Source organism: Tachyglossus aculeatus, chromosome 26 (assembly GCF_015852505.1).
Source record: "Tachyglossus aculeatus isolate mTacAcu1 chromosome 26, mTacAcu1.pri, whole genome shotgun sequence".
Taxonomy (NCBI): Eukaryota; Metazoa; Chordata; class Mammalia; order Monotremata; family Tachyglossidae; genus Tachyglossus; species Tachyglossus aculeatus.
Window position 1 is genome coordinate 5,651,990 of NC_052091.1, and position 13,555 is coordinate 5,665,544.

Sequence of the window (13,555 nt, forward strand, 5' to 3'; positions counted from 1 at the left end):
GTGTCCGCCTCTGTTTCTCGCTCTATCTCTCTCTGCCTCCCTGTCTCTCGCTGCCTCCGCCTCTCTCTCTGTCTCTCTGCGTCTCTCTCCCTGTCTCTCGCTCTATCTCTTTCCTCCTCTCCCTCTCCGCCTCCCTCTCTGTGTCGTCTCTCCGCCTCTCGCTGTCTCTGTGTCCGCCTGTTTCTCGCTCTATCTCTCTCTGCCTCCCTCTGTCTCCGCCTCTCTCTCTCTATCTCTCCCTGCCTCTCGCTCTGTCTCTTTCCTCCTCTGTCTCTCCGCGTCTCGCTGTCTCTCTGTGTCCGCCTGTTTCTCGCTCTATCTCTCTCTGCCTCCCTCTATCTCTCCCTGTCTCTCGCTCTGTCTCTTTCCTCCTCTCCCTCTCCGCCTCCCTCTCTGTCTCTCCGCCTCTCGCTGTCTCTCTGTGTCCGCCTGTTTCTCGCTCTATCTCTCTCTGCCTCCCTCTATCTCTCCCTGTCTCTCGCTCTGTCTCTTTCCTCCTCTCCCTCTCCGCCTCCCTCTCTGTCTCTCCGCCTCTCGCTGTCTCTCTGTGTCCGCCTGTTTCTCGCTCTATCTCTCTCTGCCTCCCTCTATCTCTCCCTGCCTCTCGCTCTGTCTCTTACCTCCTCTCCCTCTCCGCCTCCCTTTCTGTCTCTCCGCCTCTCGCTGTCTCTCTGTGTCCGCCTGTTTCTCGCTCTATCTCTCTCTGCCTCCCTGTCTCTCCCTGTCTCTCGCTCTGTCTCTTTCCTCCTCTCCCTCTCCGCCTCCCTTTCTGTCTCTCCGCCTCTCGCTGTCTCTCTGTGTCCGCCTGTTTCTCGCTCTATCTCTCTCTGCCTCCCTGTCTCTCGCTCTGTCTCTTTCCTCCTCTCCCTCTCCGCCTCCCTTTCTGTCTCTCCGCCTCTCGCTGTCTCTCTGTGTCCTCCTGTTTCTCACTCTATCTCTCTCTGCCTCCCTCTGTCTCACCGTCTCTCGCTCTGTCTCTTTCCTTCTCTCCGCCTCTCGCTGTCTCTCTGTGTCCGCCTCTGTTTCTCGCTCTATCTCTCTCCGCCTCCCTCTGTCTCTCCGTCTCTCGCTCTGTCTCTTTCCTCCTCTCCCTCTCCGCCTCCCTTTCTGTCTCTCCGCCTCTCGCTGTCTCTGTGTCCGCCTGTTTCTCGCTCTATCTCTCTCTGCCTCCCTGTCTCTCCGTCTCCCTCTCCGCCTCCCTCTCTCTGTGTCTCTCCGCCTCTCGCCGTCTCTCTGTGTCCGCCTGTTTCTCGCTCTATCTCTCTCTGCCTCCCTCTGTCTCCGCCTCTCTCTCCCTGTCTCTCGCTCTATCTCTTTCCTCCTCCGTCTCTCCGCCTCTCGCTGTCTCCCTGTGTCCGCCTCTCTCTCCCTGTCTCTCGCTCTGTCTCTTTCCTCCTCTCCCTCTCCGCCTCCCTCTGTCTCTCCTCCTCTCGCTGTCTCCCTGTGTCCGCCTCTGTTTCTCTCTCCGCCTCTCTCCCCGTCTCTGTGTGTATGTGCGTCTCTCCGCCGTCCATCTCTGCGTGTGTGTGTGTGTGTGTGCGGTGTGTGTGTGCCCGCGCGCCTCTTTCTCCCCGCCTCTCTCTAAGCATCCTTGGGCCCGGGGTTGCCATGGGGACAAGGTGGGGGAACCGGGGATGGCGCGCGCCTGGGCTCGCGCGCCGGCCGCCCAGGCGAGGAGGAGCAGAGGCGGGCAGGGCAAGGCACGAGCAGCAGCGGCGGCGGCGGCGGCGGCGGCATCATCATCATCATCATCATCGGCTGCAGCAGCAGCAGCAGCAGCAGCAGCCTCGGCGACGGCATCACCGTCCTCCTTCTCCTGCTCCTCCTTCTCCTCCACCTCCTCCTCCTCCTCTCCCCATCCCGGTCCCAGCCCCACATCCCCCCCGAGCCGCGCATCTCACGCGCATGGCGAAGACAGCGGCGCCTACCGATGGAAGCCGCGGTAAGGTGCAATCCCTGCCTTCTTTCCTGCCTGCCTGCCTTCCTTCCTTCCTTCCCCCCGCCCGCCCGCCCCCCTCGCCCACCCGACCGCCCAGCCGCCCAGCCGCCCAACCGCCTCCCTCCCTGCCCGCCTGCCTCCCTCTCCCCTCGCCTCCCCTGCCCGGGCGGCCCCTCTCCCTGCCATTTAAAAAATCTTTAAAACTTTGCATATTAATGTCCGCGCTTTGCATAATCGGACCCGCGTTTTATTGATTGCAAACGGCTTAATGCGGGCGGCCCGGCCTATTGCAGAGAGCTGCGAGGCGGCGGGGGAGAGCGCGCCGCTCGGCTCCTCCCGCCCGCCCGCCCGCCCGCCCGGTGCCTCCGGTCCTCGCTCCCAGCCGGACGGGGGGAACCGGGGAAGGGGGACGAAAAAAAAAAAAGGGGGGGGGGGAGATGGGGACGGGGTTGCAAACGGGGAGAGGAGGGCGGGGGGCACCGAGCCACCGCCGGCTTCGGCTAACGAAAAAATAAAACCCACCCCGGCTCGGCGGGAGGATGCAAGGGCAGAGCCTCCCATCACCAACGACCCGGCTTTGGACGGCAGCCGGCCGCTTGCTGGCTTTCTTTTTCTTTTTTATTTCTCTCTCTGTTTTTTTTTTTAGCCCCCCCACCCCCCACCACCGAAAAGAAGAGAGGGATCCGGGGATGGCGGTGGGGGATTGGAGTCGGAGCGCAGAGGTGGGGGTGAGGGGGGTGGGGGGCTGCCGCTGCTTCCCTTATTGCGCTGCGAAGCCTCGATTGCGTTTGCGGCTGGAAAAGCGGAGGGGGGGGGGAGGATTGGGGCGGGGGGACGGGGGGCAATAGGGGGAGACAGATGGGGGGGTGGCCCGGGAGGGAGCAAGGAGGGAGGGAGGGGGCAAGCGCTGGTGCAAAACTGGAGGGGGGGAGGTCCTGGGGGGTGGGGGGCTGCGGCTCCTTTTGTCCGGGGGCAGGGAAAGGGAGAGGGCCCCCACCCCCCGACACCCCCATCCCGGACCCGCTTTCTTCCGGGGGTCCCGGGGGGGCTGTGGGGACAGAATGAGGGACTCGGTGAGGGGCTGGGGCGGCTGCCCCTCTGCCCCTTCTTCCTCTCTTTTCTCCTCTCGAATCCTTCCCCCTTCGTCTTCTCTCCTTGTCCCCTTTCCTGCTTCTCTTCTTTTCCCTTCGAACCTTCCCTCTTCTTCTCCCCTTTCTCTTTCCCTGGTCTCACTGATTCTCCCTCTTCCCAATCCCCTGCCTTTTCCTCTTCCTGACCCTCTTTCTTTCTCCCTCTTTCCCCCTTTCTTTCTTTCTTTCATTGCATCCTCCCCCCACCACACACAGACACACACACACATACACCCACTGGTCCAGCTCTCGCTCTCTCTCTCTTCCTCTTTATTTCCTTTCTCCCCTTTCTCTGTCTCTGGGTGGTTTTCTGTTCCTCCGTCAGTCTCCCTGGATGCCCGTCGGTCCCTCTGTCTCTGAGTGTCCCTGTCTGTCTCAATGAGCCTCTGTTTCCCCGTCTCTTCATTCCCTTGTCCCCCAGCCTCTATCCCGGATTTCATTTATTCTTCGTTTTTACAGTCTTTGCCCCAGACGGGGGATGGTGAGGTACTACTTTAAACCCTAAACAGAAAACCCCCCAACTGGTCAGAAAGCCCCCACCTCCCCATTATCTCCTACCCATCCCCCCCGCCACTGTCCCCTACCCACCCCCCCCCCCATCTCCCCAACCTTCTCTTTGGTCTGTTCTCTCTCCTCAGAGAGGGCAGGGTTGGGTGGGTGGCAAGAATTGGAGAGATAAGGGGGGAAAGGGGGAGGCAGAACTAAAGGGAGGCTTAGAGGAAACAGGCCCACCCCCCCAAAGCCCCCCCCCAGCCCCCTTCGTGCCCAGGCCTGGGAGTGCCCAGAGCTCAGGTTGGTCTCCAGGAAACCCTCCTTGTGAAGGGCTGGGCACAGGGCTGGGCACCGACGGCAAAGTCCCGACCGTGGGGTTGGAGACTGTTGTGCAGTGCGCACTGTGGTTGTGAGGGGCAGATGTAGGCATGAGGATCGCAGGTGCGTTGGAGAGTAGTGGGTTTGTGCCCAGTGAGTGTATGTACGTTGGATGAGCGTGGGCACAGAGGGAGGGGTGTGTGTGTTTGTGTGTGTGTGTGCAGTGCCGTGGAGAGGCAGAGTAGGGGTGAGGGTTTGGGTGCAGGGTCAGAATGCACTGAGGTGGGGGGTGAGTGTGTGGGGTGGGTTTGGCGAAGAGACTCAGAGTGTGTGGACAGGGCTGAATGCAGTGTGTGTGTGTGTGTGTGTGTGTGTAAATGCGCTACATTGCAACACCCCATCCATGTCTCCAATCTCTCCTACGTCCCCAGTACAACCCGTGCAGGGAGTGGGACTTAGGTTTCCCATTGGCATGTTTATCCTGGGCTTCAGGTGGGTGGGTGGGCCCAAGCCAGGGGGTCTGTCTGGCACCAGGGCCGTGGCAGCAGGGGTAGAGCTGGGGCCTGGGTTTCACTCAGCCCCAGCTGGGGCACTCCGCTCCCCTCTCTCCCTCCCTCCCAGCCTACGGCCCGGACCCTTCCCCGGTTCCATCGTGCTTCTGCCCAGGCGCTCCTTCCTGAGGCCCAGAGCTTCTCCTGCCACTGTCCCCCGCCCCCCGTGAGCGGAGGACCCCGGCCTCTGTTCTCTCCGGAGGACCCAGTCAGGAGGAGCTGGGGAACAGGCCAGAGGCGGCGAGGGACAGGGGTGGGGTGGGGATAGAGGGGATGATCTCTCCAGGTGGAAGGAGTAACACCGGTGGTGGTGGTGGTGGAAGATGGGAGGGGCTGGGGGCAGACAGCTCACCCAGTCCTACATCCCGGGGGCTTGCACGCGTGCACTCACAAACACACACACTCACACACACACAGAGGCACAGAGATCTATTCATGGCCCGCCCCCCAAGACCCAGGTCTCCAGCCTGTTCTGAAACAGCCGAGGAGTAACTGTCATTCATTCATTCAATCGTATTTATTGAGCGCTTACTGTGCAGCGTACTGTACTAAACGCTTGGGAAGTAGAATTCAGCGACAATTTCTGCTCACAACGGGCTCACATCCCTGGACCGCAGGGTTTCCTTTCTGACCATCCCCCCGACCCCGCCACCCTCCCACGTACACACTTCTGCAAGCAATAGGTTGGGTCATAAACAAGCGCGTACACACATTCCCCACAAAGAGACCCAGACAACAACCCCCGATACTGGATCCCCTCCTTGCCCCAGACCTCTTCCCTCACCACACCTGCAACACATGCACAAACACACACATTCCCACACATTCATTCATCACCTCTGCACGTCCCGAGAGAAGCGCGGACCCCTTCCCCCAGCCAGGCCCCCCACCCCATTAGTGGAGGGAGAGACCGCCTCACCCTCACAGGCTGGCAACCATCATACCCGCGTGCTTTCTCGACACAGAACCGCTCACCCACATGTCCCAGCCCGCATCTACCCAAACACACGGGTCCCCTCCAACTCATCGTGCCCACCCCCCTGCCCTGCAACACCCATCACCCCCAAATCACCCAAGAAGGGGATGCTGGCAGGTGTGAGTCTGTGTCTGTGTGTGTGTGGCGGGTCGGTGAGGATGAGACCTGATCTGTAGGTCACTCTACAGTGCGGTTGTGTTTGTCTGGTTATTTCCCCACAGGTATGTGCTTTGTTTCAGTGTGTGTGTGTGTGTATGCTGTGGGCAGAGAGAGGCCATCGCCGGCTGTGTCCGCTGGCTCGGCCGGCCGTTCGGCGCACAGGAGACTGCGGTGGGGTCAGTGCGTGTTATGGTCAGATTCGGCCAAATCTCCCCAGACACCACGCCCCTTTGTCGTCCCCCCCACCCCCGTGCCCATTCCCCTGCCCCTTCCCCTGCCCATCCGTCTTGCCCCCACCCCTGCCCAACCCTCTGCGTGAATGGGAGCCCCAGCCATGGCTGGACCAGCCTCCCCTCGGTGACCACCCTCCTTTCCCCACACCGCCGGCGGCCACAAAAAAGACCTGGCTCCGGGTCCCCCGTTCCTCCCGGCTCCGGCCAGTGCCCGTGTGGGAGACCTGGCGGGAGAATGGCCACGGGCCTTTGTGAGTATGTGTGCGTGTGCACAAGTGTGTACTGTATTTGCATTTCCCCGGAGAGTGTGTGTGTGTGTGCATGGGTATATGTATCTGTGGGGAGGGTGTCACACATCTTTTGTCTGCATGTGACTCTCCGAGAGTTTGTGGTAAGAGCTAAAGGGGGGCTTGGTCTCGGTGCTTTTTGGGGACGCTGGGCCCTGCCTTCTGTCTGGAGTCTGGAAGCGAGTCTTTTGTGTGTCTGACTTTGCTGTGTAGGTGGGTGGTTGTGTGACCGTGCGCTGTCTGTAGGGAACTCCTCTTGTGGGCGTTGGGGGGCTCGACCCGGCCCCAGGACCCAGGCTGGGTGGGTGGGCTCTGGGCTCCCACCGTGCCCCAGGAGAAGGGAGGACCAGGGGTCATGCTGGCTGTAGGGAGGCAAACAAGGGCAAGAGACATTTGGCTACTTGTGACGCAGCCTTGCTTGTGTCCAAGGTACCAAGACGGGGATGGTGCGTGGGCCCATGTGTGCCTGTGCGTGTGTGTGGGGGGGTGTTTGTCTACAGGAGGGCCTGAGCCCTGCTTTCTGTTTTTATGGACCCCGGTCGGGGGGGGGGGACCAAAAATAAGACCCAGCCAACTCCAACCCCCAGGTACCTTGCTATGTTCTGAAAGACAAGGGGCAAAAATTCTCCAGAATTCACTTTGCCCTTCCAGATTCCTCCTCCTCCTCCTCCTCTTCTTCCTCCTTGTCCTCTTCATCTTTCTCCTCTTCCTCTTCTTCCTCCTTTCCCTTCTCGTCTTCCTCCTTTCCTTTCTCTTCTTCCTCCTCTTCTTTTCCTCCTTTTCCTCCTCCTCCTCCTCCTCTTCTTCCTCCTTGTCCTCTTCGTCTTTCTCCTCTTCCTCTTCTTCCTCCTTCCCCTTTTCTTCTTCCTCCTTTCTCTTCTCTTCTTCCTCCTTTTCCTCCTTTCCCTTCTCATCCTCCTCCTCTTCCTTTTCTTCCTCCTTTCCCTTCTCCTCCTCATCCTCCTCCTCCTCCTCCTCCTCCTCCACTCTCTCTTCCTCCTCTTTCTCCTCCCACAATAGTCTCTTCAGGTGCCCTGCCCAGCTCTTTCCCAATCCCTTAGATCCTGTGAGCATCTCTGCTTTCCATAGCACCCTCGGGGGGTGGGCAAGAGGATGATTGTGTGTGTGTGTGTGTATGTGAGATTGGGTGCATGTGCACGTGGACAGTTGTGTGCATGTGTGTTTGTATGTGCATGTGTGCAATTGAGTGGAGGTATAAAAGTGTGTGGATTAGGTGTGCTCATGTGTGGGACTCCGTGGCGGTGGGTGCATGTAATTGTGTGCATGTGTGACTGCGTGGATGTGAATGATGGTGTGCGGGCGTGATTGTGTATGTGCCTCAGGTGCAGGTAGACAGCTTTGTGCCCCTACCCCTACCCCCGAGGGCCCGCTCCCGGGGTCTGTCTCCTCCCCTCCCCCCCAACCCCATCTGACCTCGGCATCGGTCGTCGTCTCGTCGCTGGCAGGGGCAGGGGCGGCCCTGAGATCCATATTTATCAGGGGGCTGGGGCAGCCCCTCCCCCACTCTCCCCTCAGGGCCCGACCGGCCTGCCTGGCTGGCTGCGGAAAAATTAACCTTATGACACGGGACAGCGGACACCCCTCCCCAGCCGCCATGCTGCCCAGAGGAAGCCCTCCGCCAGCCGGAGGACAGGCACATATGCCTGTGTCTGCGTGTGTCTGACGGAGCGGGGGGGATGTGTGTTGGGGACACACAGGGATGGGGTGGCTTGGGAGGGAGGGAGGCACAGCAAGGATCGGTAGGCAGAGTGGGGGAGAGAGGCCTGCCCATACACACGGACACACGCTCGCACTGGCTCAGGAACACACACCCTCACACCAGAATACACAGACTAACAGATTCATGGTCTCCTACACCATCCGTTCACAGATCACAAGTACACACCCTCCCTGCCTCCCATCCCACCCCCACCCTAAGAATATTCAGGAGGTTGAGCATGAAGGGGCAGAGATCAGGACACTAACACACACACACACACCCACACGTACATTCAAACCCACTCTCCGACACAGCCTCACAGGCACCCCCACCCCGGCCCCCACAGGATCCCTCAGGCACACACTCAGGTCTACACAAGGGTGGGTGTGTCAGTCATATGTTTATAGGTCTCTGTGCCTGGAGTGTGCGTGTGTGTGATTCTGTAGGTGGGTCTGTCTGCATACAGGAGCTTTCCCCAGATAGAAGGAACCTGACTTAACCCAGATCCTCCTCCCCACGCTGTTCGCCGCCCCCCGGCCCTAACCCTCCAGCCTCCCACCCCCACTCCTCACCAGGTCTCACCACGCTGTTCACCAGCCCTAACCCTCTGGTCCCCCAATCCCACTCCTCTTCAGATCTCCCGGCGCTATTCACCACCCCCCGGCCCTCACCTTCTGGCCCCCCAACACCCTCCTCCCCTTCGCCCCCAGCTCCTGCTCCTCACCGGGTCTTCCCTGCTGTGTTCACTGCCCCCCAGCCCTCACCCTCTGGTCCTGCCAACCTGCTCCTCTCCTGGTCTCCCCATGCTGCTCACCACCCCCCAGCTCTCCCCCCTGGTCCCCGCATCCTACTCCTCGCTAGGTCTCCCCACGCTGCTCACCGCCCCCCTGGCCCTCCCCCCTCTGATCCCCCCTCCCTGCTCCTCTTCAGGTCTCCCTTAATTATTCACCGCCCCCCGGCCCTAACCCGCTGGTCCCCCCATCCTGCTCCTCTCCAGCTCTCCCTGCGCTGTTCACCGCCCCACAGTCCTACCTCTCAACCCCAAACTGCCCCCGCCTTTCGGTCCCCTTAATCTTTCCTGCCCTGGAATCCTCTCCTTCCTGCCTCCCTCGCCACCCCTTTCCTCCTAGTAATAAAAATGATGGTGTTAAGCACTTACTATGTGCCAGGCACTGTTCTAAGTGCTGGGGTAGATACAAGGTAATCGGGTTGGACACAGTCCCTGTCCCACACAGGCCTCACAGTCTTAATCGCCATTTTACAGATGAGGGAGCTGAGGCAGAGAAGTTAAGTGACTTGCCCAAGGTTACACAACAGACAACTTGGCCCACACTTCTGATTGCCCCCACCCCAGACTCCAGCCACCTCGTGGCCTACGTATCAGCCCTGTCACACTCACACAAACCCACACACATGCACACGCCTACACAGAAGGACACATCGTTATCATGATCATCATTATTATTACCATTATCATCATCATCATCAATCGTATTTATTGAGCGCTTACTGTGTGCAGAGCACTGTACTAAGCGCTTGGGAAGTACAAATTGGCAACATATAGAGACAGTCCCTGCCCAACTATTTGTTGAGTGATTTCTATGTGGCACGCACTGGGGATAGAAATTTATCAGGTTGGACACAGTCCCTGTCCCACATGGAGGGCTCACATAATAATAATGATGGCATTTGTGAAGTGCTTACTATGTGCCAAGCACCGCCCTACAAAAACTCCTACCACAACAGGCATCCAAAACACACCTGCCTCTCCCCAACTAGACTGTAAGCTCGCTGTGGGCAGGGAATGTGTCTATTGTTCTGTTGTACTCTCAAGCACAGTAAGTGCTCAATAAATACGATTGAATGAATAAATGAACCTACGCCCACCCCCCCGAACCTTACATGTCGCCCATCACCCCCTCATACACACCCCCATCCTCTCTCTCCTTCCTTTGCGCACGACGGTCACATCATGATGCTGTCGATTAGTGCTCACTGTGTGCCTTACACTGGGCTAAACGCTGGGGTGGACGTCAGACTCATACCCACTCCCTTTATTTCCCTCCCCTTCCCTCAGTGGGTGACCTGGAACGGGACCCCACCCCCGACGTCCCAGGCACCCCCCTCCATCTCCCACAGTCCTTCCTGTCCACGCTCACACCAGCCGTCTACTCACCGACCCCCAGCTCAGACGCCCATGCTCCCACCCCAGTTCCTTCTGGGGAGCAGCTCCAGGGACCACCACCCCTATCCTCCCTCCGCTCTCCCTCTCTTTTCTTCCTCTCTCTCTATGTCTCTCACATCCTTCACCTTCTTCTGCTCTCTTACAGAGACCCTGAAACCAGTGCTTGTTCCCAGACCCCTGCTCCCCGATCTCTTCCTCGCCCCCCAGATCCTCCAGTTGGCCCAGACACCCACACGCACACGTACACATGTACTGCAGGCAGCCGTGGCCCCACCTCCTCTCTCCCGCCGTCTCCCCGCCGCCCGCCCCCACCCCTCCCAGGCCCCCTCCCCTCACGCCTCTCCTCTTCCCATCTGCTGCTGCCTCCTGGGCCGGCTTATCGATAGGTTAAGTGGTCAGGTCAGTGCTATTGACCATTTGATTAGGAACTTGTCAGATCAATTCCCCGTCCATCTCCCCCCTTCCCCTCAACCCCCGGAGCCTCCTCGAGGGAACCGGTGGCCTCGGCGAACTCCCATCCCGCTCCCCCAGAGCCGGGCCTATAGGCCACTCCAACTCCAGTGCAGGGGCACTGCTGGGGGGGAAGCTCACAGTCCCAGAGATGCGACAGGAGGGAAAGGAGTGGTAGACCCCCACGGCCCGCCCCCAGCCCCTCCCCAGCCGGGGATTCCCCCCCCGGCCCCCCCGCAGGGCCCCGCCATCACTTACACCAATATTGACGGTTAATGCTGTGTCGCCGCCGTGTTCAACACTCGGCGCGGCTAATTGTTTTGACTGGGGATCGGCAAGGCGATTAAACGCCATCGATTTTCCCCCGCGCGCAGCATCGATTTTTAAATTTCCTATTGATCCCGGCCCTAAATCTCCTTAACCAAGACCTCAGCGGCGAGATGACAGCCGCTGATTAGCTCCCCCGCCCCTCACTGGGGGTTGGATGGGGGGGGAACAGGCGGGGGTCGGCCCCCCGGGGGTCCGGCCGGGACCCAGTGGGACGGGGTGACGATGGGAGGCGCTGCGGCCCGTGGCCCCGGCTTAGGGGGCATCGGGGAGGAAGGCTGGAGGAGCCTCCGGACCCATGATGGGCCCACGAGGGCCGAGGTGGGGCTAGCGGGGTCCCCACAGTCCCCCCACACCCCCCTCAAGGTTTGCCAGTCTCTCTCCATCCTTCACCACTCTTCCTCTTTCCATTCGGCTCTTTGACCGCCTCTGTGCACCCTACTCCTCTTTCCTGTCTTTCCGTTCCCCTATTCTTTCCTCTCCCCTCTCTCCTTCCTTTTCTCGCCATCCCTGTCCCCCCCCATTTCCCCACCTGTCTCTCTTGTCTCTGCCTGCTCTTCTCTCCCCATTCCGCTCTGGATCTGACCCTCTTCTCTCTTCCCACAGGTTCTCGACTGGACAGGGCTGGACTGAATGTGTTAACTCTACTGCTTCTGCCCAAGAGGTAACCGGGGAGCGGGCCTTGGCCGACCAGGACACCTGTGCCGACCGGGCCTCGGAGACGGGAGATGTGTGGGGAGACTCCCTGGCGGGGGTTGGGGTGAGCCGGGGTGGAGAAATTAGGCTTTCCCTCCCACGCCTTCCTGGTCTCCTGAGGGTCTCCTCCTGCAGCTGGAGGTGAGGATGGTGACAGTTGGCGATCAGTAACCGGACCTCCAACTCCTCAGTGGTTTTCCCGCTCTCCGGTGATTCGCCCATCCCTCACCGACCCATGAGTGGGGCAGGGATGACACTGCCCACTTCACAGATGCCCAGAGAGGTCAAGAAAATGTCCCGGGTCACCCAGAACAGCAGGGGCAGGACTCGGCTCAACCAGTGCCCGACCTTTCCATGTGTCTCCGTCTTTTTCTCAGTGTCTCTCTAGCTCTTTCCGTTAGCATTGGTCTCTTTCTCCAAGTATCTCAATAGGCCTGTCTGTTAGTGTCTCTGTCTCTCTAGCCACTGGGTACGTAGAAGGGAGGGAGCCTAGCTGGAAGAATGCGGGCTGGGGGAGACACACGGGGTGTCAAGTCTCTCTGGTTCACCCCTCGCATCCTTGCCCGACTGTCGCCAACCTGGCGTTCTCCATCTGCTATCTTCGTGGCCCAGCACCTCCCCTCACTTCCTGTCTTGCTCAACCCTCCCTCAACGCCCCTCGCCCTGTCCCAACTTGCTTTATTCCTGTCTCTCCCTCCATCGCATCTCTGTTTTTCTGGCATTGGGTCTTCCTCTCTCCCTGACATCTCTGTCCAACGAGAATAGCCTCTCCAGCCCTCTCTCTGTATGTCACTGGGTCTATTTCAGTGTATTTTGAGGCCCCTTTGTTGCTGTCTCTGTCTCTCAGTGTCTGTTATTGACTCTCTGTCACTTTCTTTCAGTGCCTCTCTCTGTAGGCCTCTCTGTCTCTCAGTGTGTCTCTGGGGCTCTCTATATTTATCTCTTTCTCTCAGTGTCTCCCTCTCTCTAAGTCGCTTTGGGTTTTTCTCTTGGCCTCTCACTATGTGTAACTCTGTCTCTTTCTCTCAGTGTCTCTCTAGCCATCTCCGTTAGTGTGTCTCTAAGCCTCTCAATGTGAATCTCTGTCCCTTTCTCTTAGTGCCTCTCTAGGCCTCTATGTGTATCTTATCTTTCTCCAAGTGTCTCTTTAGGTCTCTCTGTTAGTATCTGTCTCTCTATATGCATCCCTGTCTTTCTCTCAGTGTCTCTCTAGGACTCTGGGTGCATCTCTGTCTCTTTCAGTATCTCTCTAGGCCTTTCTATGTATGTATCTCTGTCTCTCTAAGGGTCTCTGTAGGTCACTCAATATCAATCAATCAGTCCATCAGTGGTACTCTTTGAGAACTTACTATGAGCAGAGCACTGTACTAAGCACTTGGGAAAGCACAGCTTTAGCATATACATTCCCTCACCGTAACAAGTTTACCATCTAGAAGGTACCTCTGTCTCTCTCAGTAACTCCCTAGGCCTCTGTCTGTCACTGTCTCTGTCTCTCAAGGTCTCTCTAGCCCTCTCTGTTAGTGTCTATCATCTCTCTAGCCCTCTCTCTCTGTTAGTGTCTGTCTCTTTCTCACAGTGTCTTTTTCCCTTGCTGTGTCTGTCTCTTTCTCTTAGTGTCTCTCTAGGTCTCAGCGTGTTTTTCTTTTTCTCAGGGTCTCTCTGTGTATCTCTGGCTCTTTCTCTCAGCATCTCTCTAGGCCTCCCTCTATGTGTATCTCTTTCTCTTTCTGTGTCTCTCTAGGCCCGTCTTTAGTGTATTTCAGTGTCTCTGTCTCTTTCCCACAGTGTCTCTCTAGCCCTCTGTTAATGTCTCTCTGTCTCTCTCTAGGTCCCTCTGTTAATCTCTCTCTGTCTCTTTCGTTCGGTGTCTCTCTCTAGGCCTTTCTGCTAGTGTCTCTTTCAGTGTCTCTCTAGTCCTCTGGGAGTCTGTTCTCCTCTCCTCTCTCTCTCCACACTTCTGTTTTTCCCTCCCTTTAGGGCGACTGGCTCAGGTGGCCTGCGGGTTGGGGTTGGAGTGAAGGTGCTGTTGGGGGAGAGATTCGAGGTTGGGAAAGACCCGGGAGAAAGGTCAGGGTGGGGTTTTGGATTGATA

The 13,555-nt window shown here is 58.6% G+C and overlaps 1 protein-coding gene across 1 annotated transcript in view; it reads left to right on the plus strand.

The window, feature by feature from the left end:
* Window positions 1-1,858: 1,858 nt before the first annotated feature.
* POU2F2 (POU class 2 homeobox 2) overlaps window positions 1,859-13,555 on the plus strand; it is a 55,388-nt gene continuing 43,691 nt past the window's right edge. Inside the window, 2 exon segments of the mRNA XM_038767366.1 lie at window positions 1,859-1,942; window positions 11,374-11,431. The gene's annotated coding sequence lies outside the window, so the exon portion shown is untranslated.